General features: G+C 37.1%; 1 non-coding gene across 1 annotated transcript; it reads right to left on the bottom strand.

Annotated features, from left to right (window-relative positions):
* Positions 1-23870: 23870 nt before the first annotated feature.
* On the bottom strand, positions 23871-23977 carry LOC121212793 (small nucleolar RNA R71). The gene has a single exon (XR_005908167.1). It is a non-coding gene; the product is annotated as a small nucleolar RNA R71 (small nucleolar RNA).
* Positions 23978-25105: the final 1128 nt, after the last annotated feature.

The following is a 25105-nucleotide window of genomic DNA, read 5'->3' as shown; positions in this document are numbered from 1 at the left end:
TATGCCAAAGAACCTTCACCAGTGGGATAGACTTCTTTCTTAAGACTTTTACATCACGATCTAAAATCTGGACCGGCTCCTCCTCGAAAGTTAGATCTTGTCGAACCTCAATTACCTTAGTCGAAATAACATGCGTAGGATCCAAGCAGTAGCACCACAACATGGAGACGTGGAATACATCATGAATCTAGCCCAACTCTGGGGGTAACTCTAACTAATAGGCAATCGGTCCCACACGTTTTAGTATGCGGTAAGGCCCAATAAACCTAGGGCTCAACTTGCCCTTACGTCCAAACCTCAGTACCTTCTTCCTTGGTGAGACCTTGAGAAAAACGAAGTCCCCCACATAAAACTCAATCTCTTTACGCTTCAGATCTGCATACGACTTTTGTCTATCTGATGCCGCCTTCAGTCAATCCTAAATTAGTCTAACTTTATCCTTGATATCATAAACCAATTCAGGGCCAGGAACACACCGTCGCCCAACTCAGTCCAACATGAAGGAGTACGACACCTATGACCATATAATGCCTCGTAAGGTGCCATCTGTATGCTAGACTGATAGCTATTGTTATACACAAAATCTACTGACTGCAAGTAGTCCTCCCAACTGCCTCGGAAATCTATCACACAACTCCTTAACATGTCCTCTAGGTCTTGAATCACCCCCTCTGACTGACCATCTTTCTGAGGATGGAACGTAGTACTGAAGTCCAACCTTGTAACCAAAGCCTTGTGTAACTTCTTCCAGAATAGAGATGTGAACCGAGGATCTCTATCAAATATTATGGAAATCGGCACCCCATGCAGTCTCACTATCTCAAACACATATAGTTTAGCCAGCTTCTGCAACGAGTAATCAGTACGAACTGGTATGAAATGAGCACATTTGGTCAATTGATCCACGATGACCCATACTGAATCCTTCTTAGCAGGCGTTAAGGGCATCCCACTAACGAAGTCCATAGTCACTCTCTCCCACTTCTAAAATGGAATTTTAACTGGCTAAAGCAACCCTGAAGGTAACTGATGTTCAGCCTTAACCTGCTGGCAAGTCAAACATTTACTCACGAAGTTGGTAACTTCTCGCTTAGGACCCGGCCACCAATATAATTCACGAAATCACTCATGAATACATGTTAAAATCGTATCCTTTTCAAGGTGATAAAAATTAGAGGATGAGGGGAGAACGAATGGTACAACTTAATGAATTAGATGAATGGCGACTAAAGGAATATGAGAAATTAAGAAAGTGTAATACCCCAAACCCGGCCTGAACATTATGGCCGAATCTGGCGATGTCCATTGAAGTGTTTTTTGTTAATTTGTGATATCGTTGAAAAACCTGTTCTATAATAAACCTATTTGTGATCTTGACGATGATTTTAGGATGTCTCGTTTGTTTTCAAAATGTAAGTCGTCTAGCAAAGAGTTAATCGTATTAAATAGCCATTTATTTTAAAACATTATTTATTGTAGAAGCTTTTAAAACTTGTTGATTAAACGTGGTGTTTTGGAAAAACATTTATCTTTTTGGAAAACTTGCGTCCTACGGCTAGTCGTTATAAATCAAACAAGTAAAACCCTAAATTGAAGATTAAAAATTTAAACAGGACTTATTACACCAAAAATACCCAAAAACAAACTACTTATAATTTAAAATCAAATAAGAAAGTACGTGTGTTGTGTGACCACCTTTGAGTCCCTCGCAGCACTGATCCGCCTAAGCCTAGGGATTACCTGTACAGATAAACAGATAGGTGAGTTATGAAAACTTAGTGTGTAATCCCGTATCAAATAACCAATCAGTGAGCATATACAATATAGGCCAAAGCTCAATTCAGTCATTGTTCAGTTTCAGACAGGGCCGTAGCCCATTACAGTATCAGTAATAGTTTGGGTCTGAGCCCAACTCAATAACAGTAAAGTACAGATATGCAATCAATAGATCCTACCCAACCAACCTCTACACTACAACTTCGTCCAACCCTACACTCCATGTGGGGATAAAATCAACCCATCCATCCCTACACTCCAAGTAGCACCAGTTGCGGCACTAAACATATCAGGCATCATGTCATGTCCTGTCATAATATCATACATGTATTCAACATGTTTAAAATAGCATGCTCAACTACGGTCATACATCTCACAAGGGCATAATAGTAATTTTATCACACAGGGGTAATACAATCATTTTATGATAAAGGAGTCTAGAAACACTTACCGACCCAACAGTAAGTCCACAATCGTCTTAGGAGAACTGTGCAACCTTAACAATCAAACAGTGAAAATAGGCCCACGGTCCACATTGCGGGCCCATGTGGGCACACACGCCCATGTGGACCACATAGCCCAAAAATGGCCTTGGCCGTGTGAACTACGCAGCCTGGCCTAATATTCTCCTCACGTCCGTGTGGTTTACCTATGTAGGGCCCACACAGTCTAGTTCGGCCCAAAGTGGCCTAATACAGCCTCGGTCCATGAAATCACTCATGGACAGCCTCAATGATCCTACGTCCATGTTTAGGCATATGGACTGCCACACGAGCGAGCATACACCCGTGTAGTGTCGTCATCACTTATTTTGGCTTTTGCTGATTACCATAGCCAAAGTTATGTTTGTACAAACCTAACAGGATTCTAGGTATGTAACCCCTCTTGAGAAGAACCGTACCTAGAACAATGACAATTCCATATCCAACATTAGTCACGCTTGGAACCAAACCGATAAAACAACAACAATTGACCTATATTCGTGTTGCTTACCCTTACTGCTCCAAAAGGTATAACTTACGATACCCCTGGTAAATCGAGTTTGTTATGACTTGTTGCTGCGCACCACAATACGACATGACCGCACGTTAGAAACTTAACAAATTACTAAATAAATAACAACATTACTCAAAATGTTTGAGGCATAACTTTCGCCCTTACCAAAAGACTTACCAACCGAAAACAACTCACGTTGGATAGAACCAACTACTTAAGAGAGGAAAACAAACTGAAGAGGGAAGATGGGGAAGACCAAGTATTCAGCCAATGGGACAAACATAAATCCACGCCAATTCCATCTTTTCAGAGAAAAACTAAAAGTCTAGAATGGAGGAAGAATAGAGATTCGACAACGTCTTTAGGGAAATGAAGAACCTAAAGTGAATAATACAAGCCCAAGAAAGCAAACAATAGTGGCAGGAAGTAGAAAAGAAATCGATAGCAGAGGGAGAAGTTTTTAAATAAAAAAGAATTGAGAGAGATGGTATGTGAGGGTGTGAAAGTATGTGAGGGTATTTGATAAAAATATGTTATATGAATTCAGATTAAGTGTGATAAGAATGCTGAACGTGCATTATGTGCTTGTGTATATTCGGCCAGATGGCAATATCCCTAGAATTTGGCCTCTTAAGTAATTAAATAATCGAAGTATAATTGCGTTTATTTGTTTGCATTGCTTAAGACTTACTAAGCTTATGAAAGCTTACTCCGTTGTTACATTTCTCTGTTTTATAGATTGTTGACTTCAGTTACTTGCTCGGGTTAGAGTTCGCCGGAGATATTATCACACTGTCGAGCATACATTATCGGTGTAAGTAAATCCTAGTATTTCGAGCCTATGGCATGTATAGGATTTTAATGTTTTGGACCTCGTAAGCTTATATATGGGATAGATTGCATGTGAAAAGAAAAGTTTTAAATTGATAGAAATTTTTCAGCACAGTTTTTGTGTGATTGACTGAGTTTAAGTCGGGTAACACCTCGAACCCTGTTCCGGTGAGGGATACGGGCGAGGGGTGTTACACTCCCACGACACAGCAGCAAAATAAAACACTCCATTCTGCCCACTTGGACTCAAACCTCAGTCCTCAAGCATAGGTAACACACCACTTATCCCCTAGACTAGCAGACGCTTTCTATCATAAAATACCCACTCTTATTTAAAATCCTACTGCCTAGAGCCAAGGGTTTAACAAAAAAAAAACACAAAACTTTTGCACAAGCCAAGGCTTGAACCCAAGACTTTTGAAACTCTTCCAAAGCACTTAACCACTGAAGCAGACATGCATTTATGTTTCACAACTTACGAAAATAAATATTTAGGATTTTGGGGCGTTACAGAACGTTCAAATAAGAAACAAAACATTACCATGGTGTGTATTTAAAGAGGATGAGCCAATTCAAAGTTGGAGACAAAGTGCTGGTGGACAATTTAGATCTATGAATGTTCCCTCCAAAGTACATAATATATTCCAAAATAGAACCTTTGAGGTAACACACCTTGATTACGACACATTCAATGTAACACCTCAACCCCGGCCCAGACGTTATGGCCAGATTCGGCATGTCACATTGAACTGTTTTAGCGAAAACCGTGTTTTCATTGGAAACCCTTCTTAAAATAAAAAAATCTTAATTATCAAAAAAAACTCCTTTCAATCACTTGTTCAAAACATATGATTTGATGAAAATAAGTCACTTTAGTTGCGGAAACGTAGAAAAGACATACTATAGTTTAGGAAACCATGTTGAACTTTTTATAATTACATCACATAAAAATAATAATCCAAATAATAACAAAATGGAAGGCCTTATTACAATCTAGTTTGTAATCACTTAATAATAAGAGACTTATATGATTTAAAATGAAAAAAAAAACAAGTCCAAATTGTCTTGCTAGCTGACCACCCAGAGTCTCTCCAAACATCGAACCTCCTACTGAGCATCACCTGAAAATAAAATAAACGAGGGGGTGATTTGTCGCAAACTCAGTGTGTACAACCCTCAACAAAAAACAAGCATTCAAAAATCATAATACATCAAACATGCAATGCAATCCCATCCCAATAATCCATCCGCTACACACCAGCTCCGTCCCCCGCCACATCATATGGGGATATAAATATCGACCCACCAAACTGACACATCAATGGTAGCCCGGTTGTGAAACTACCTTCATTTACATATTGGGCTTAAAACCCGTCGGTGGATCCACGATTGTCAAGCAACCATGCGATCCTCATATACTTCCTCCGTTCCATACTTCCCAACCTATATACAACCTAAGCAGAATATCATATGTATGCAGCAGATATGCATATCACATCCAGAAAATTTACGTTCAACACCTAGGGGTATTTTGGTCATTTTTTCCCTTAGAGGCATTTCAGTAATTTTCTTTTTAATATGGTGTCCACTTACCTCAGCCCGTTAACAAATCCCGTGAGGTAAGATGAACGAATACTATGCACTAGGTAGGATTCCAGAGAAGAGGAGGTGAGTCATTAAGACCGCTTAAGTACCAAGCTCTCCCTAGATCCAATCCTAGACATGCATATACCCGTTGCCACACCTTAACCCTATGACTTGTTCATGGTCGCAATCTATTAATTAAGTTTTATGTAGTTATCATATACTAGGCCCAAAACCCCTACATACATGCATATGGCCCACTTGGCCCAATCTCATTTATATGGCCCATCAGGCTCAATTCACATTCATATGGCCCATCAGACCCAAATCACCTTTATATGGCCCGTTAGGCCCAAATCATCTTGTATTCATGCTCACACACAAATTTTCTATCACATAGCATCACTTATAAAATTTTGCCTATTATGGGCCCAATAGCCCATCGGGTCAATTAAGCCTATTCTGGTTAGGGTGGCCAAATCACAGCCCAAGTCCATGGAATTGCCCGTAGGCCTCAGCAATCTATCGGTTTCCTTCTCACGAGTGTTCGCGCACTCGTAAGGCTACTGTAGCCAAACTTTCGGCTTTCCGGCATTTTGGCTTTTCGACAACCAACCAACAAACATGCTGGTAAGCAAGCATGCTGCGATTCTCTTAGTCACCAACCTACAAATGATATTACCCTTTAATTAATCAGATGCTTAATACATATCTTTACTAAAACCAAAACCTCACCCTAACCTTACCTTGCACGATAAGTATAACAGCCCCTTCTTGTAACATCCCAAACCCGGCCTAGACGTTATGGCCGGAACTGACGTGCCACATCGAAGCGTTCAAAACATTTTATATTGTTGATCTAGAAAAAACTTACTTAGTGTTTTAAAAGATAATTTCATTGCAGGTTAAAGTGAATGGAAGCTGTGCACCAGGTAGGAAACCGGGAAAGAGGAGGTGAGTCTATCAGACTGCTTAAGTACCAAGCTCCCTTCGGATCCAATCCTAGACATGCACACCGCCATTGCCACACCTTAACGTCATGTATATTTCCAAGAAACCAATTTGATTAAGTCCTTTTAGGAAAGTGATTAATTTTGGAAAATATTTCCATTGCGGAAGCTTTGCTTGTTGTCATGTTATTTTGAAATCAATTATTATTCTTGAAAACGCGCCCTAAAGCTATCCAATTCCAACAGTTAAATATAAGTAATACCTACCTTAATAAAACGTATTAAAACCATTAAAAAAGATAATTAAGCGGCCTTATTACAATTTAAAAAAAACCTAAAACCTTAAACGTAAAAAAAAGGATGTCCGATTCACCAGAATAAAATCAACTTGCAGAACGTGTGGCCACTCCGAATCCCTCACAGCTCCAAGCCCACTATGGCTGGGGATTACCTGTATGGATGAAAATAAAAGGGTGAGTTTGGGGAAACTCAGTGTGTAAATTAACCCAACCATAGCCTATATCGGCTCAAACCACAGAAACAGAATAAGTTGGCCTTAGCCCAGAACAAAAGTCAAAATATAGCCATAGGCCTATAACAGATCAGAATAGATATTACATGTTTATGCAAAACCCAACCCATATCCAACCATATGCACCCTCATACCAACCTTTCACCATGTGGGGTGACTACTAAACCCACCCAACCGCTACACGCCACAGAAATATGAAGCATGGCTGCCAGAACAGATAATGTGACAGAGTCACCAGATACAGATAATCGTGGTAGAACCACCAGAATAGATATATGTGGCAGAGCCACCAGATCAGATAATTGTGACATACCCACCAAGACGCTTCCTCCATAATATAACCCATGTCCCTATGCAACAGATATACAATCATGGCATACATCAAACGGAATCAGATCATCATGCTTTTCAGTCAAAAGTACCCCTAGGGGTATAATGGTAATTTTCCATACATAGGGGTATAACAGTAATTTCCCATACACAGGGGTATTCAAGTAATTTCACTATTCTTAAGGTTTTCATGCATAACATAGCCATTTACGTACGACCAGAAATACTTACCGCGTTTTCTTATCGAATTGGGCCCTTGGCCCACTCTCCCGATTTTGGCCCATTAAGCCCAAAAACATCGAAATGCACGGAATCGTGCACTTTGCAATCTTATCACTTTAGTTTACCATATACATCAAACTATTAATATCACGAGCATTCGCACACTCGCAAGTTCAAAATACCGGCTTTTCGGCATTTCGACTTTTCGGCTTTTGCCGATCTAGTCTATAAGAGGGTGTCAGTTACACACCTGTTTGCGACGATATGCTGACGAGATCCACACACGAACTACCTACAATTGGATTACTAACAGGTTAACCTAACTATCAAAAATGAACTACGTATTAACCCCTTACCACATTCGGCCAAAAACACCTTAGGCACTAGCGATCCTACCTTTGCCGAAATTAGCGATTATGTTTAGATCCAGTCGTTCCACTTGTCCAAACCTTCGATCAGAAGCCTCTAGATCCCACTATTATCAAAATAAAATAGCTATAACAACCCTTAGAGCTACAAACCCAAATTGATAGCCTCCCTAACCTTTAGGGGTTTTGGCTTTTTCTAAAACCTGAAATAAAGATTAAGTTCAAAAACTTACCACCGGTTCCTTCCGCAAATGATTCCAATTAACTCCTACTCAATTCTGATGCAGATCTAACCCCTCAAATGATAACAAAAGTCGAGCCTTTAGTTACCTTAGAATTCGGCTATGTCCCTATGGCTATGCGTTTTCAGTTTTTTTGTAACAGTGAAGAAAAGATGAAGGTTTTATAGTGGCTTTGTCGATAGAGGTTTAGGGTTCAGAAAAAGAAAGAATTGATCAAAAAGGATGAAGAAAAAAATCAGTAGGTTTTTGCTAGGAGTATTCGGCACAGTCAATATGAACTTTTAGGATTTCGGCTTTTGTGATATTCGGCTGTAAGGCTTAAAAATAATAGTAAGAAAGTGGTATAGAGTAGAGTGGTAGAAGGATTCGGCTATGGAGAAAAGAAAAGGAGAAAATAGATGGAGAGAAGAATAAAAGAAGAGAAGAAGAGGAAGGATGGTCAGAAAATGGCACAACTTATCCCTAATGCCGAACTTATCCTTGGCATTTGACCTAGCCGAAACTTGCCCCCTAAAGAAAAACCCTTGGCCGGCCAACTCTTGCTCCTCATGAGTCCACCATTCGGCCAACACTACTCTCCCTAATCAGCTCCTAAATCCTCTCGCTTATCCTCTCCTTACTCAATCACCTGAGCAACTCAAACTCCTCCTGACAGTCTTTTACTTGAGTTCCATTACTTACCCTTTCTAAACATAAAAAATAATTCCCTTAATATGCTCCCATTGTGACTTAAATCTTGGTTCTCCCTAGCATCCACACGCCACTTTTATAGCCTTCCCAGTGGTGTCACATGCCACTCTGCCACCTGCTTCTTTGTGTTTTATTTTTCCCAATTAATACTTAAAAGCCAGTTAACCAGAACCCCTTTTTATTACAGAACTAAAATTAACTAAAATTACCGAGTTTTAACTTAAGCTTGGACCTTCTAGAGGCCCACTAACATAATTAAACCTATGCCAAATAGACAGAACACAGAAATTTTAAATTTTGCCAACATACACAGAATTCCTGAAAATTGGGGCGTTACAACTCTACCCTCCTTAAAAAAATTTCGTCCTCGAAATTTACCTGATCCAAACAGTTGAGGGTATTGCTGTTGCATCGCCTCTTCTAACTCCCAAGTGGCTCCCTCTCTGCCATGATTATGCCAAAGCACTTTCACTAACGGGACAGATTTTCTTCTAAGAACCTTAACATCTCGAGCCAATATCTGCACAGGCTCCTCCTCAAAGGTCAAATCAGTCTGAACTTCAATTTCTGCAACTGGCACGACATGAGCAGGGTCAGAATGATAACGCCTTAACATGGAGACGTGAAAAACATCGTGAATCCTGTCTAACTCTGGAGGCAATTCCAATTGATAAGCTACTGGGTCTACTCGCTTCAAAACCCAATAAGGCCCAATAAACCGCGTACTCAACTTACCCTTCTTACCAAACCTTAATATCTTCTTCCAAGGAGAAACCTTTAAGAAGACCATATCACCTACTGAGTACTCAATCTCCTTATGCTTCAAATCTGCATACGACTTTTGCCAATCAGATGCTTCTTTTAACCGATCCCTAATTATTCTGACCTTATCTTCAGTATCAACTACCAACTCTGGTCCAAGAACTTGTCGCTCTCCTAGTTCAGTCCAACAACTAGGTGTAGGACACCTTCGTCCATATAGTCCTTCATACGGTGCCATTCGAATACTCGCCTGGTAACTGTTATTGTGCGCAAATTCTACCAACGGCAAGTAATCCTCCCAATTACCTCAAAAGTCAATCACGTATCCCTTCAACATGTCCTCCAGAATCTGAATAACCCTTTCCGACTGACCATCAGTTTGGGGATGGAAAGCCATACTAAAGTTCAATCGCGTCCCCAACGCTTCATGCAACTTTTGCCAAAACTGAGATGTGAATCTGGGATCCCGGTCAGAGATAATCGAAGCTGGGACTCCATGAAGTTGCACAATCTCTGCCACATACAACTTGGCTAACTTTTAAAGTGAAAAGTCAGTACGTACAGGTATGAAATGGGCCGATTTGGTCAACCTATCCATAATCACCCACACCGAGTCTTTCTTCGATGGTGTCAAAGGCAGCCCACTCACAAAGTCCATGGTTATCCTCTCCCACTTCCAAAGTGGTATCTTCACTGGCTGCAACAATCCAGAAGGTAATTGATGCTCAGCTTTCACTTGCTGGCATGTCAGACATTTCCCTACAAACTCCGTTACTTCTCGTTTAAGCCCTGGCCACCAGTACAACTCTCGCAAGTCGTGTGCTTCGACATTGTGGAGCAATCCAGGCCATGTGGGGGTCCAAACGCCTGTGTGAAGGGTAGCACACGACCATGGGACAGAGGTACACGCCCTTGTGAAGTAGGGACACGGCCGTGTGAACAGGTCGTGTAACTCAATGTCCAATTTTGCTAAAATAAGACGCAGGATAGACGCGGGCGTGTGAGGGTCTCACACACCCGTGTGCCATCAGACAGGGTCGTGTTCTAAAACACACACCCATTTGGGATCATCCCTAATCCCTAAATTAGTCACACGGTCATATGGCCAGGCCGTGTGACTCCACTTCCCAAATCCCTAATTTCCAAACTCACACGCCCATGTGCCCAAAGGACACGGCCATGTGAATTTTGAAAAAATCCCCAAATCAGCCACATGGCAGTGTGGCCAGGCTGCGTGGCACCCAATTTGGCCCTAAAACCCTAGTTCCCAAATCCACACGGCCGTATGGCACGGCACACGCCCGTGTGGCCGCTAGAGAGGTCATGAAGCCATCCCAAATCTGTCCCGGAAACACCATTTTAGCCACCCAAACCATCCCCAACCTTAACCACATCAAGAACACATCGCAATATGACGTATTTTCCTCACTTCCAGCGATCAAAAACCCATAAAACTTCGTGTTATCTCATGTTCAAGAAATGCTACATGTAAACTTTGCAAAATAAAACAGTGTAGTCAAATTTTGAATCCAACACCTGATTGAACGACGAAAAAGACAGCAGAGGCATGACAATCCAAAATTCGTAGGCAAATAAATTCAAAAGCAGAGAGAATGCACAAATTGAAAGTCTAAGGAAAAACACAGAAAGAAAAAAAACCAAGAAGCAGAGAGAACTAACGTGGAAAAGAAAAGAAAAATAATAAAAATAAAATAAAATAATTATTATCACTAACCAAAAATAAAACAAAATAAAAAGACTCCTAAAATGCGCACACAGTGACTCGAACCCAAAACCTTGAACTTAACTAACACTCCACTTAAGCACCAAAACAGCAGGCCCAGTCTTGTCCCTAAAGTGCACAACTAATCACTTATGTGCAGGCTTCTCACTGCCCCTATGCTCAAATCTCTTAACTCCTAGGCCTAAAAATTCAGGGTGTTACACGTGTGGCCAAGAAAATGGCTATTTACCAAGCCATTTGTCACCCTCATTTGCACACTCACATATACACTTTAATGGCACTTAACATGGCACAATTAGGCTACCAAGACAACCATAATCAAGGCTTAAACATATCAAAACAATTATTTATTGTTCATAAAAAAACTATCCACTTGATTTATAGTCACTAAATTATTTATATCTTGAGCTACAGAACTCTAAATTAAGATCCGCTTGATTTTTACGAAACTAGACTCAAATATATTTCTACCATATAATTTTCAAAATATATGGTTCAACCAATAATTACAGTTAATTCTTCAAATTCATCCCCGTTCTGTTGTTTGACAGTTTCGACCTTTCTTCATTAAAAATTAATTATCTCTTAGTACAGGATTCAGATGATGTTCACGCTTGTTTCTCTTGAAAATATACTCATTAAGAATTTAAAAATTGAACCCCCAAGTATTTTTATACAATTTTTAATGATTTTCTAAAGTCAGAACAGGGAAACCCGAAATCATTCTAACATTGTCTTATAAAAATTCAAATATCTCATAAAATGAAATTCTTTTACTTACACTGTTTCTTTTATGTAAAACTAGACTCAATAGAATTTAATTTCATATTTTATTCAACCTCCAATTTGATTTCCACAATTTTTGGTGATTTTTCAAAGTTATACTATTGTTGCTGTCCAAAATTGTTTTAATGCTAATTTTACTCTTTCATGATTCCCTTGTACTAACTTTCATTAACATACAATTATAAACCACATCACACAATCACACTGGCATAAGCATATCAGTAATTAATATACTTGCAACCCATTAGCCAATATTAGCCAATTTATATGGCTACATACAAAATCAAATTCTTATTCATTACAAGCCAATACATTTGGCCATATCATAATGACACATACACAAAATGACTAAGCCCCTATACATGCCATAGACTTAACATACTTACATTCACTTATACCTTAAATGATAGCTTGATAGTGTGATAGAATCTCCGACGATCTCCAACCCCGGCTAGCTGAATAAACTTATAAGAGGTGGGAAACAAATGGGGTAAGCTTCATATCTTTGTAAGTCAGTATGAAAACAATCATATACCATGTCTAACAATATAAACACAAGTTAACATAAAGTAGCTATAAATCTCAAGTTGTAATGAAATCAATTTTGAATGCTTATTCTTTTGATTTACAAACATAATTTCACATAACTTGACTTAATCTAGCAACAATAATATCTCCAATCAATTTGGCCTACAAGCCTTTTTCATAAGCATCAATCAACTTACCATGTATTTATACATCTTACACATAAACAAATAATCACAAAGTTAACTAAAAGTTACTTTCATAGTGATCATGACCTCATAATATCACAAAGCCATAGCTTATAAACTTTACGTACAGACCAGTACCAACTCGTAACACAACTCATACTCATTATTCTCATTGACTTACTCCTTAGGTCTTCTGTCAAGTTACTCGATAATTCACTCGTTGAACACCTGGAATACTATTGGATACAAGAAAAATCTCGCACCTAAGTGCCCCATATGTAGCCATTACTACCTCATATCACATATCGCATGTTGCTCGCTTTCGAGCTACTCACGGGCCTACTCACTCGAGTTGTCGGTCAGGATGTAGCTACACGTGCTGCTCACACAAGCTATCAGGTATCTGCAACACATGCCGGACTACCCAGCCACCAGTAGAACATACAAGACCAGCACCTAGAACCCCATAACATGTGTCACATATATCATGAGCTCAGATCACATAGTCCCTAGTGACATGTCACTTGTATCCTAAACTATTCCTAAGGTTCAAACGGGATTCTTCGATACCACATTTTTGTTGAACTTGCTCGTAATGTCGATTTCAATATCCATAAAACCAATTGCATATTCATTGAATAATCAAAGCATAGTTCATAATAAAATTTAAGCATTAAACGCATGATACAACATCACATTAATTATATATGTACTTAGCATGCATGCAATATTAAAGCATTTAAAATATGGTACATATTGCATAATTTGAATATGAACTTACCATACAAGCAACATTTAAGCATTTAAAATAGAGTACATATTGCATTACTCACATATGAACTTACCTCAATACCAAAAATGGTGAAAAAGACCTAACCGTCAAACACGCGTTTTTCCCCCGTTCTAGGTCCAAGCCTCATTTTCCTTGATTTAAAATATCACATTTAGCTTATTTATTAGTCACATTATTCATTGTGACCCAAAAATCATATTATGAAAAAATTACATTTTTGCCCCTAAACTTTGTCATATTTACACTTTTCCCCCTAGGCTCGTAAAATGATTTTCATTCAATTTATTTATTCTTTAAGCCTAGCCAAAACCTTTTTATAACTATAGAAACCCACATTTTTTATTTTATCACACTTTTATGATATATTTCATAACTTTTACAAATTAGTCCTTTTAGGCATTTTTACCGAAAATCACTTAGTAAAAGATGTTTATCAAACATAAAACTTAAATATTCCTCCATTAAACATCAAAATTCATGCATGACACACATGGGTAAATTTTTGAACATGAACCCTAGCTCAAATAAATGGTAGAGATAAGTAGATCTTGCTACGAGGATTTCAAAAACGTAAAAATCATTAAAAATGGGGCTAAAATAGACTTACGATCGAGCTTGGAAGCTTGAAAAACCCTAGCCATGGTTTCCCCTTGTGAAATTCAGCCATGGGGTTGAAGATGGACAAAAATTGGCTTTTAATTTTGTTTTTAATTCATTTTAATTACTAAATGACCAAAATGCCCCTAACTTAAAAATATTGTATTTCACCTATTTCATGTCCATTTTTGTCCAACAAATTAACTAATGGTCTAATTACCATTTAAAGACCTCCAATTTAAAATTTCATAGCAATTAGACACCTCTAGCTTCTAGAACTCATGTTTGCACTTTTTACGATTTAGTACTTTTGACTAAATTAAATGCTCAAACGTCAAAATTTTCAAATGAAATTTTCATGAAATCATTCAGTGAAATTGTAGACCATAAAAATATAATAAAAATAAATTTTCTTACGTCAAAATTGTGGTCTCGAAACCACTATTCGACTAGGCCCAAAATCAGGCTATTACAACTCTCCCCCCATTAGGGATTTTCGTCCCCAAAAATCATACCAGATGAAGTTGCTTTCAACTTTCATGAAACACTTTCACTAAGTTCTCAGAATCAAAAATTGATTTTAGCCTCATATATCTTTCTCCAATCACCTTTGATCTTTAACACACAGTGTTAGAGCATATCATCAAAGCTTTGAATTACTCTCTCACACTTACCACCGATTTACAGATGTATTACACTGCCAAGATGCAACTGCGTGCTCATAGTTTCCTATAGCTTTTTCCATAATTGGGATATAGCCCTCCGATATCAATCTGAAATAATTAAGACTAATACTTCGCATAACCGAATAATCCCAGAAACATTTTACTCGGCTGGTTTGTTAAATAAGAAATTTGTACAAGAACGATCAATCACAATTCGATAACATCTTCCTTTTTAGAGATAAAGATAATTTAGATACGAAATATATAGTGTTTCCATCTCATTTTCATTCTAGAATCATCACTAACTGTGATAGTCCTGAATACTCTTGAAATTAGGCTTTTACCTGTTGACAAATCAACATTTGAACACAAGCTCAAAAATAGCATGTAACATATGTAATTACCAGAACATCAACTTCATATGACTGCACATTTTATTACTCTCTGGATGAACAGACAAGCCATTACTGTGAACTTCATATAAATTTTTTTTTAGATAAGCCCCGGATTCTTCAGTACACAAATTCCATCTCAGACTAATAATAACATGAATCAGGTCCAACTTGAAGTTCAGAATCAGAAGTCGATCCTCACTGTACTCATTTAGCTCATCACTCACTAACACATTTCTGAGTTTCTCAAACTTGCAAAGAAAACATCACTTTAGCTTTTTATTTAGCTAACATCAGGCCATCATCAAATAAGATCAATCTAGTAACAAGTACTCACAAAAAGGAATAAGGATTTTCCATCTAGGCATCTGTAACTATAACTGCTTTCTCAGAGACTGATCGATAATTACTCGAAATCTTTCAATATCTAAATCCACTAACAATGTCTTAAATTTTAGATCTTTTTTTGTAACATTAGATACTTTAAACCATTAAGATCAGGAAGCATATGAAATTTTCCATCGAACACACGATATCATCGTATTCACAACATAGACATAAAATTGGTCGCTCTAAATCACCAGTCGAACAGTTCTTTTTAATGTGATATTATCCGTCTGAAAACATGAATCATCACTTTACATTCTAGCAATAAAACACATTCTAATCCGTTCACTAATGCATCACTAAAAAATCATAAATTCATTACTCAATTCAAATTGAACTCAAAACCAGAGCTTCGGTTAATAATACCTTCAATTGCTTCAACTTTGCTAGCATGCCCAGACCATTCAAACTTTCACAATTGGGATAACTTTGTTAACAAAACAACTTTAATTCAGAATAACATCACCCTTTTGAAACAAATCTAATGGGTATTTTTCTAAATCATGCTTTCAAGAATATCAATTCTTCATTCAGATTGCCCGTCTATACACTCGTGAATGCACAAAATTCATTCTCTCAGCTAAGGACATACTTAAATACATATAACTCAAATCACACCCCAACAAATCAACTCATTTTGATAAAAACAGCTGAGTCAATCTCAACTATCGAATAACACATCTCAAAATGCTTATTTCTTCTTGCTATTAAAACATCTCAAACACAAAATCTTTCAAAATTCTCTTACCTTGCTAATCAAAGGCCTTTACAATCGCATTAGCTCAAAGAAACAAAGACATCTCGATTGAATGCATTGACTTTAATCAACTTACCTAAGAAAGAAATCCATCATACAATTTGAGTTTGTGCTTCCGTCATTTATACCATTGCCAAAGTTAATTCCTTACACGAAAATTAGAGAAATCCAGATACCTGAGTCACCACGTTCCTATGATCAGACCAAAAATACAACCATAATAGACATAGTTATCACAAGTCAAAGAACACTATTTCAAGATGAGCCGTGGTTGATAATTCACGAAATAAGAATGATAGGAAAATCGATATAAAGAAATCCAAGATTCGATACCATACCTGAAGTCTGAGAACATAATTATAAGAAAATAATAGAGATCTTAATGATTCTTCAGATAAAACCAACAGAAAAACAATACTTACCGGCTCTGGACTTCCATCATAATAGAGATAATATATTTTCCGTATATATAAAACAAAACCATAATCAGTAGAAACATAAGAATAGTCTCACATTTTTTTTTACCATCAACTTCATTCCAACATATTAGAATAGGATTCCTAAGAGATAAAGAAATTTCAATCATAAACCGACCAGACCAACAGGGCTTTCGTCTAACATCATGGTTACCTAGCATTCTCGCAACATAAGAACTCCATCAGAAATTGAACAATCACACACATATCTCTGAGGAAAAAAGAATATATAGAATACCCAGAAAAGTTCATCATATTCATTTCAACTGTAACTGTTACACACACAGACATCTTTACTACTCAAGTATCATTTCTCTGATTAATTTTATCATCATGAACCCTATATTATCCCACTCACTAACGAAAACCAATTCGAGAGAAATTTTAGCAAACATATCTTTAGACTTCATACCTAATTTAGTCGATTAGCCAAGACTAACTTCTTCTTTTTCCGTAACATTGCGTAATTTGTATAATCTTTAAAACATTCTGTTATCCTTCCAAAATTGTTTCACTTTCCAAACTATTCTTATCTCTATACACGTTACTAATTATTTCACCACTAAACTCTTTAGTTTCACACTTATGGACTTATTCCACATGGTTCTCGTGAATTTTTATTATAAAGCAACACTGAGGTCGTAAAACCTCTAATTTGACTATCATAAGTACACACATATGACTTAGCATTCATCACCAACATCATATCATCACAATTACATAATTCACTTCAAGCTAATTAACATACATAGTCATGTTACACGAACTTTTTCGATTATCTTATTCAAACAAGTCTACATAAACACACATTCTGTCAATTTGAGTAAATTTATTTATCGTATCCACTTAATCAAATATGTTGGGCAAACAACATCATATGCATGCCAAACAAACATGGATGGCCTTATCAACATATAAACTTTCATTTCATTCCACTTTTCACATTTCTGAACTTGTGGTTATCTCATTTTGTACATTAACACATACATATCATGAACTTTTATTCATACCTTTTTCCAAATTTCGACACATCATAAGCACATTTCAATCATTTCAATATCATTATCAGAATTATCGAGAAATATCTCGGTTGGAAGTCGTCTCTGTCTTAACAAAATAATTTATGTCTTAACGAAATCATTCCTTGAAATTGTTGACCATAAAAACATAATAAAAATAAATTTTCTTACGTCAGATTTTTGGTCTCGAAACCACTGTTCTGACTAGGCCCAAAATCAGGCTGTTACAACTAAGACATGTTTTTATGAAACTCAATGGAATAATGATACATGGAAAAACATGATATGTTGTGATGGATGATAAATCCAATTGAATCATACACAAGTATAAGGGTTGTCCATGTCAAATTCATATGAATCATGTTTAAATGAAATAACATGTGTTGTTGATGTGATAGGGCTTATGCTAAGGTTGTGGATATGATTGATGTTTATGATTATGCTTGTACTATGTATACAAAACAGGTAGGAAAATGAAATGAAGTGGTAAGTACTTAGTTGGGATGTATTATGATGTGTTATAAGTGAGCAAATTGCTTATGCTATGGATCAATACACTGAATCAAGAGTTAATAATGTTGTTTAAGCTTATGGTAAGCATTGGGGACGGATTGGAAAGTAAGTAAATAGAAAGATATATAATCTTATAAAAGGGATTGATGATATATATTATGTCTCATGAAATCCTATCATGTTATGAATGGTCAATAAATATGTGACATTAATAAACTTATTTGTGAGTTGATGATTATATCGATTTATGAATCTTATAGCATTGGAATAACTTTCTGTTTGTTCTATAAAGTTTAATATTGAAATGGAATATTATGCTTAAAGCTTATACGAGATTACTAAGCATTCATTACTTATGTAGTTTTTCTTTTACCTTACAGATTATCGGAAGCTAGTCAGAGATCCATCACACTATCCTTCGATTTTATTGGTAGATTTTTATGCTTTGGTCACGATTATAATGGAATTATAGGTGTTTTATGCTTAATGATATGGACACTATGTTTGGCTCGTAAATATGGTTATATGATTGATGACATTTTGGCATTTTTGGGGCTTGATGTTGAAATGGTTTAGTGATGATAAGTTTGAATGGCCAATTTTCTATACTTGTGTGTGATATTGGCATGAATGTTGCTTTGAACTTGGTGAAACTTATGTCATTTTGATACCTTGATGGTTGGTATCAAATTGATGTATAGTTTGTGGCTAACATCATAAATGTTGGCCTGGTAGCAAAATGATCATTTATGGCATGTTTTGATATAGAATTTAAATCAAATATGTTTAGTTGAATTATGACCATTTGGACATTAATTTGGTATGTTATGTTGGTTGTTGGAACCATTTGAATATGGCCAGACGGGTAACATTTAAATGGTTGATGCATGTGAGAAGTGGTTCAAATGATAAGGTCATTTTGATATGTTTTGATATAGACATAAGTAAATGGATAAATGGTTAAATATGCTCTTATTTAGTTATGCTTAATTATGTGTTTGAGATGCCTTTATGGCATATTGGTTGAATTGAATTTGGTCATTTGAAAGTGGTCATTTTATGCATGGTTGAACATGTTTTGATACCTTGGTCATATGTACAAATGGCTTGTTTAAGTGTGCTTGAATTGGGTGAAATAAATGGCTTGAATTTGGCCTATTTCTTGTCCACACAGCCTAAGACACGGGTGTGTGTCTCAGCCTGTGTGACACACAGCCATGCGACACAGTCATGTGTTCCTTGTAGATATTTTAAAGGTTACATTTTGAGAGCTACACAGCCTGGCACACGGGTGTGTGGCTTGGTCGTGTGAATCAGCACACGGGTGTGTGGCTTGGCTTTGTTAATCAAGTTAGAGAGTTACACGGGCATAGACACGAGCTTGGCCACACAGCCATGTGACCCCTATAGTTTGAATTTTCTAACTTTTTTCCATATAGTATTAAATATTTTTGATTTAGTCCCGAATTATTTCTAAAGTGTTTCTAAGCCTCGAGGGCTCGAATTAAGGATGTTATGCATGTGAATGTTTGGATTTTGCAATGATTATGAATCGTTGGGAATGAATGATTTGAGTTACGTGTTTACAGTAATGCTCTATAACCCTATTCCGGCGACGGATACGAGTTAGGGGTGTTACAAGACCATTGTTTGTCACCACTATTCCCTTTTTGTTTTTATTTATTATTTATTATTTTATTAGTATATTATCATTACTATTATTAATTTTATTATTATGCTTATTATTATTAGAATTACTATTGTTAGTTTTTAGATTGTTAGTTAGTTAAGTTATTTTTGCTTGATTAGTATTAGTTTTAGTTTCTTATTAGGAATAGATGATTCTTATAGTAGCTATGTGATCTGGCTTCTATTATTAGGTGGTTTGGTTGCCAATCTGTTATAATTTGTATGTTGATTTTTTTGCTTATCTACTAGATTTTTTTACTGGTGCTGCTGATTTTTTTAGTTCTTTAATTTTGGTTGTTATCTTTTACTCCAAGTACGTCACGAAAAACACTACAAGTAAAACCAAGATCTCTATCCTCGCTTCTAAAAGGTGGAAGATACTGGGTGTGACCTCATCTACGGCCCCAACTATAGTCGCGAGACATTTGTGTCTCCAATTTTTTTCAGGTCCATATGAGGACTAGTATCAACATTTAAAGGAGCGACCCTTGGGGTTGGGTCATTGCATTGACTGGGAGGCTTTATAGGCAGTTCATTTAGCTATCAGAGTTTAGGCGCTGATCAAAATGGCATCATGGGATCTGTTCTCCACCATCGCGAGCCCACATATACAAAACTCACACCGGTGTTCTATTCAACATTTTTTCTATAATAGGAAATTTCACACTGGGATGAGCTTCGCATGATTTCTTTCAGAGTTGGGGACATGACATATTATGTCCCAAGCTTCGAAGCCGCCCTTGGACTTTATTTTAGGAGTTCATGCATACCACTGAGTGCCTAAATTTATCCTGGCACATCCATAGATTGACTCCACTCTATTAGTTTGATATTGTTGAGACTAGGACGCAGTATAACTCAAGTTAGTCAAAGGTGACTTGCCTACCTCTGGCTCTGCGTTATATTCATGCCATTTTGGTGCACATATTGACTAGTCAATAGGAAAGCACAGGGGTTGTTGGTACTTCAGATACTTATTTTCTATAGAGTATGGAGACCCGTCATGCCATTGATGTCGCCTGCTTCGTGGCTCTCTATTGTCCCAACTGGTCTGATCGGAGTAGGAAAGACCCTATATGTATGGGTCTTTACGTGAATCGACCAATGAGGTTCTTTAGATTGCTTGATACCCTAGAGCAGACATCCTGATTCACCTTGGTTGGAGAGATGATCCTACAGGGATTATCTGTTATGAGCCACATGAGGATGATATAACGCCAACGCGGAGCGGGTCCCCACCAATATACACTGATTCATCCTGATCCTTAGGATAACCACGAGGAGCTTCCAAATGATGATTTTCCTCAACATACAAACCCAGCTCGATCCTCTCCTCCTCCGAGTCACTCCACTACTACATAGTCAGACACACTTGATGATATCTATCGTATACAGTAACAACACTTTGATAGGATCGACCACTTTGAGCAACAGCAAATAGAATGGATAGTCCACATTAAGTAGTTACATTTTGAGCATGTTGGGTAGTAGTCAGCATAGATCGATAACATTGAGGTGTATTTGTAGCGGATATGCCAGAATTTCCATATTTCCCTACCTGATCATGCACTTCGCGATATTGACACCTCGCAAGATGCCTATCACTAATTTTCATTAGTTTCCTTTTTTTTGTCATTTTTTTAGTTTTTACCTTTTTTTAGTTTTTATTTTATTCTTGAGACTTATATGTTTTGTTTTTTAATTTATTATGCACTATTACTTTTTTATTTTTTCGGTTGTGATTTCTAGATTTTATCTCTTTATCTTATTTATTTTTGTTTATTTTCTTATTAGTTTACTCAAAAACATGCACTTCATTTAGAATCGTTTACGATTTCAGATTTCACTATTTCAACAAATTCATCCAATTCCGGGCAGTTTCAGTTCTCTCATTCCCTTACGATATTGTGCTTATTCTATTTATATCTGTTTGTACATTGAGGGCAATGTACATCTTAAGTGTGGGGAGGTTATTGATAAACCATAATTTATACATATTTTTATCTCATGCTTAGCACATTTATGGATGATTTCTCCTTAGATTTGGTGAAATCGATGCTCCTAACCCTTTAATTTCATGTTTTATACTTAGGTGAGCATAGGAGAATAAAAAGAGCGAGAAACGGGCCGAAAACGAAGAAAATGGACCAACATGAGAAATCAACACGGCCTGGACTTCCTCACACGGGTAGTCCACACAGCCATGTCCATTTGGTAGAATCGAAGCACGACTTATGAGTAGACCACACGCCCGTGCCTATTTAACAGCCTTGACCACGGTTTGAAGCAATCGCACACGGGCGTGTCCCTGTTGATCCCAAGTACAGTCCTATTCGGAAAAGGCCACTTTTGAGGGCTTTTAGGCATTCTAAAGCTTATTTAAACACCTGAGGAGGCACTAGAAAAGGATGCACGAAGTAGGAGGGAAGGAATTACTTAAGGAAAGCCGATTGATTCATCTCAGAAGCTGGATTCATCATCAAGACTGAAGATCTCCCTTTGATTTCCTTCAGGAGTTTTGGGTTTTCTTTATGTTTTGTTATCTTCATTCATTTGAGATGTTTTCTGTCATAATGATGAACTAAAACCCCTAAATACCTAAGGGAAATGAAACCTAAGACGGATCTTATTATTATTATCTGAATTGTATGATAAATATTTAACTTGTTCTTAATTATGTGTTCTTAATCCTTGTTTTAATATTTCAGGATATTGATTCAAGTTAATGCACTTATTCAGAGGAGCAAAAGTCCCTGTCTAAGAGTAAATTTGTCATAATTAAGTGGATTTGATTGCACGCCTAGATAGGGTAACAAGATTTTGCCGGATTAGGGTGAAACCTAATAAGGGAGTCCATAGATCGAGTTAATGCAACACTACGGTTTTAATTAGAAAGAGATTTCAATTAATCAACCTAAGGTTAGACATTATTAGTCTCGAGAGAGATAATAATATAACTTAAGGATTTCTACGGATCAAGTCAAATGTATAAATCGTCTGATTCAGAGTCAAATAACAAGTGAAGTCTAGGTGGATTTTTCCTTGGGTATTGTCCTCATCAATCGAGTTTTCCCAAAAGCTTTTCCTCAATTTTCTCTTTGTGCACCCTTAGTTTAGTTAATTAGTTTAGATAAACAAATCCCTTAATTTTTAGACTAGATAATAAAAAGATAGTAATTACTAGTATTCTTGGTTCCTTTGGGTTCGACAATCTGGTTTTACTAAAACTATACTACTGTTCGATAGGTACACTTGCCATCATCGTGATAATAGTTAGTTTCAAGAGTGATCAATTATAAATTTTTAAAACCTGTAGCGAATATCACGTATCAAGTTTTTGGCACCGTTGCCGGGGAACTAAGATATTAGAAACATTTGATTTTTATTACTTTAGCCATATTTAATTTTAGTGCAATCTATTTTTAGTTTAATTTCACTTTTCTAACTTTTATTTTGTTTTCTTCTGACAGGTTTTTCTAGTTTATGACCAGAAGAAACCCGTCAGGACCATTACTCTTTGATAGTGAGATCGATCGCATAGTTCACAGAAACCGAAGAGAAATAAGGCGAAGCTTAAGATACACATAGGAAGAGCAAGGGGACAATACTCACACCATAACCGAGGAGATGGCTGAAAACCAGGAAAATCCACTACCTCTTGCGATTGCTGCTAATCAGAATCTTGCTCCTTATACTATGTATGATTATGCTAAACCTTCTTTAACAGGAACTGAATCAAGCATAGTTAGGCCTGCTGTTGCTGTAAGTAATTTTGAACTGAAACCTAACACAATTCAAATGATACAGCAATTTGTTCAGTTTGATGGTTTGCAAGACGAAGATCCCAACGTTCACTTGGTGAATTTTCTAGAGTTTTGCGATACATTTAAAATCAATGGCGTTTCTGATCGTGCCATTTGTCTTCTGTTGTTTCCCTTTTCAGTGAGGAACAAAGCTAAACAATAGTTGAACTCGTTACCACGAGGGTCAATCACTACTTGGGAACAAATGATCGAAAAGCTTTTATTAAAATATTTTTCTCCGACTAAAATGGCTAAATTACGTAATGATATTTCTTCTTTTGTGCAAATGGATTTAGAAACACTCTACAATGCATGGGAGAGATACAAGGACCTTTTGATAAGATGCCCTCACCGTGGGTTACCACTCTGGCTACAGGTTCAAATGTTTCACAATGGCTTGAATCCTTCGACTAGACAGATGATTGACGCAGCTGCTAGTGGAACTATCAATAATAAGACACCTAAGGATGCTTATGAATTTATAGAAGAGATGTCACTGTATAATTATCAGTGGCAAGTCATGAGGACAAAGCCAACAAAAACAGCCGGCGTGTTTAACGTCGATTCGGTCACCATGCTCTCTAATTAGGCAGAACTTTTGAATAGAAAAATTGATGGTTTTCTTGGTTCTTCACAGGTTCACCCAGTAATGCAGTGCAAAGCAAGTGGAGGTGGATCAAGCAATTCAGAATACCCACCCCATGGCCACAACATGGAGAACGAGCAGTTAAGTTACATGGGTAATAATCCTCGATCTCAAAATAATCCTTATAGTAACACTTGCAAGGCAAGTTGGAGGAACCACCCAAATTTCTCATGGGGAGGCCAAGGGAATCAGAGACCACCATCACCAGGCTTCCAACAACCACCCTACCAACAAGAGAAAAAGCCAAACCTTGAGGAGATGCTAACAAAATTCATCTCAATGTCAGAAACTCATTTTCAGAATACCGAGACATCATTTAAGAATCAAAAAGTGTCGATCCAGACTCGAAACTCAGATAGGACAGGTCGCCAAATTAATATCTGAATGACCACAAGGTAGCCTACCGAGTAACACTGAATCTAACCCAAGGGAACAACTCAACGCAATTACCATTCAAGACAAGGAAGGGTTAGTGGAACCTGAACCAGAACCAAGGCAAGGAATTGTGGTAAGTAAAAGCAAAGATGAGGTAGACCACAGTGAACAAACACCGGTAAGTAAAGAGTACAAATCTCGTGTGTCATACCCCAATGCGACAAGGAACGATCGCATAGACGAATAATTCGATAAATTCCTTAAATTATTAAAGAAATTACATAGTAACTTACCATTTATTGAAGCTCTTTCGCAGATGCCAAACGTAGTCAAATTCTTAAAGGAGCTTTTAACAAATAAGTGAAAGTTGGATGAGGCGTCGTATGTGGAGCTAAATGCGGTTTGCTCAGCCATACTACAAAATAAACTGGCTAACAAATTAAAAGATCCAGGAATTTTTACGATTC

This window comes from Gossypium hirsutum, chromosome A13, assembly GCF_007990345.1.
Source record: "Gossypium hirsutum isolate 1008001.06 chromosome A13, Gossypium_hirsutum_v2.1, whole genome shotgun sequence".
Lineage (NCBI taxonomy): Eukaryota > Viridiplantae > Streptophyta > Magnoliopsida > Malvales > Malvaceae > Gossypium > Gossypium hirsutum.
The sequence above is the reverse complement of the archived record's forward strand: the minus strand, read 5'-3'. Positions and strand labels throughout refer to the sequence as shown.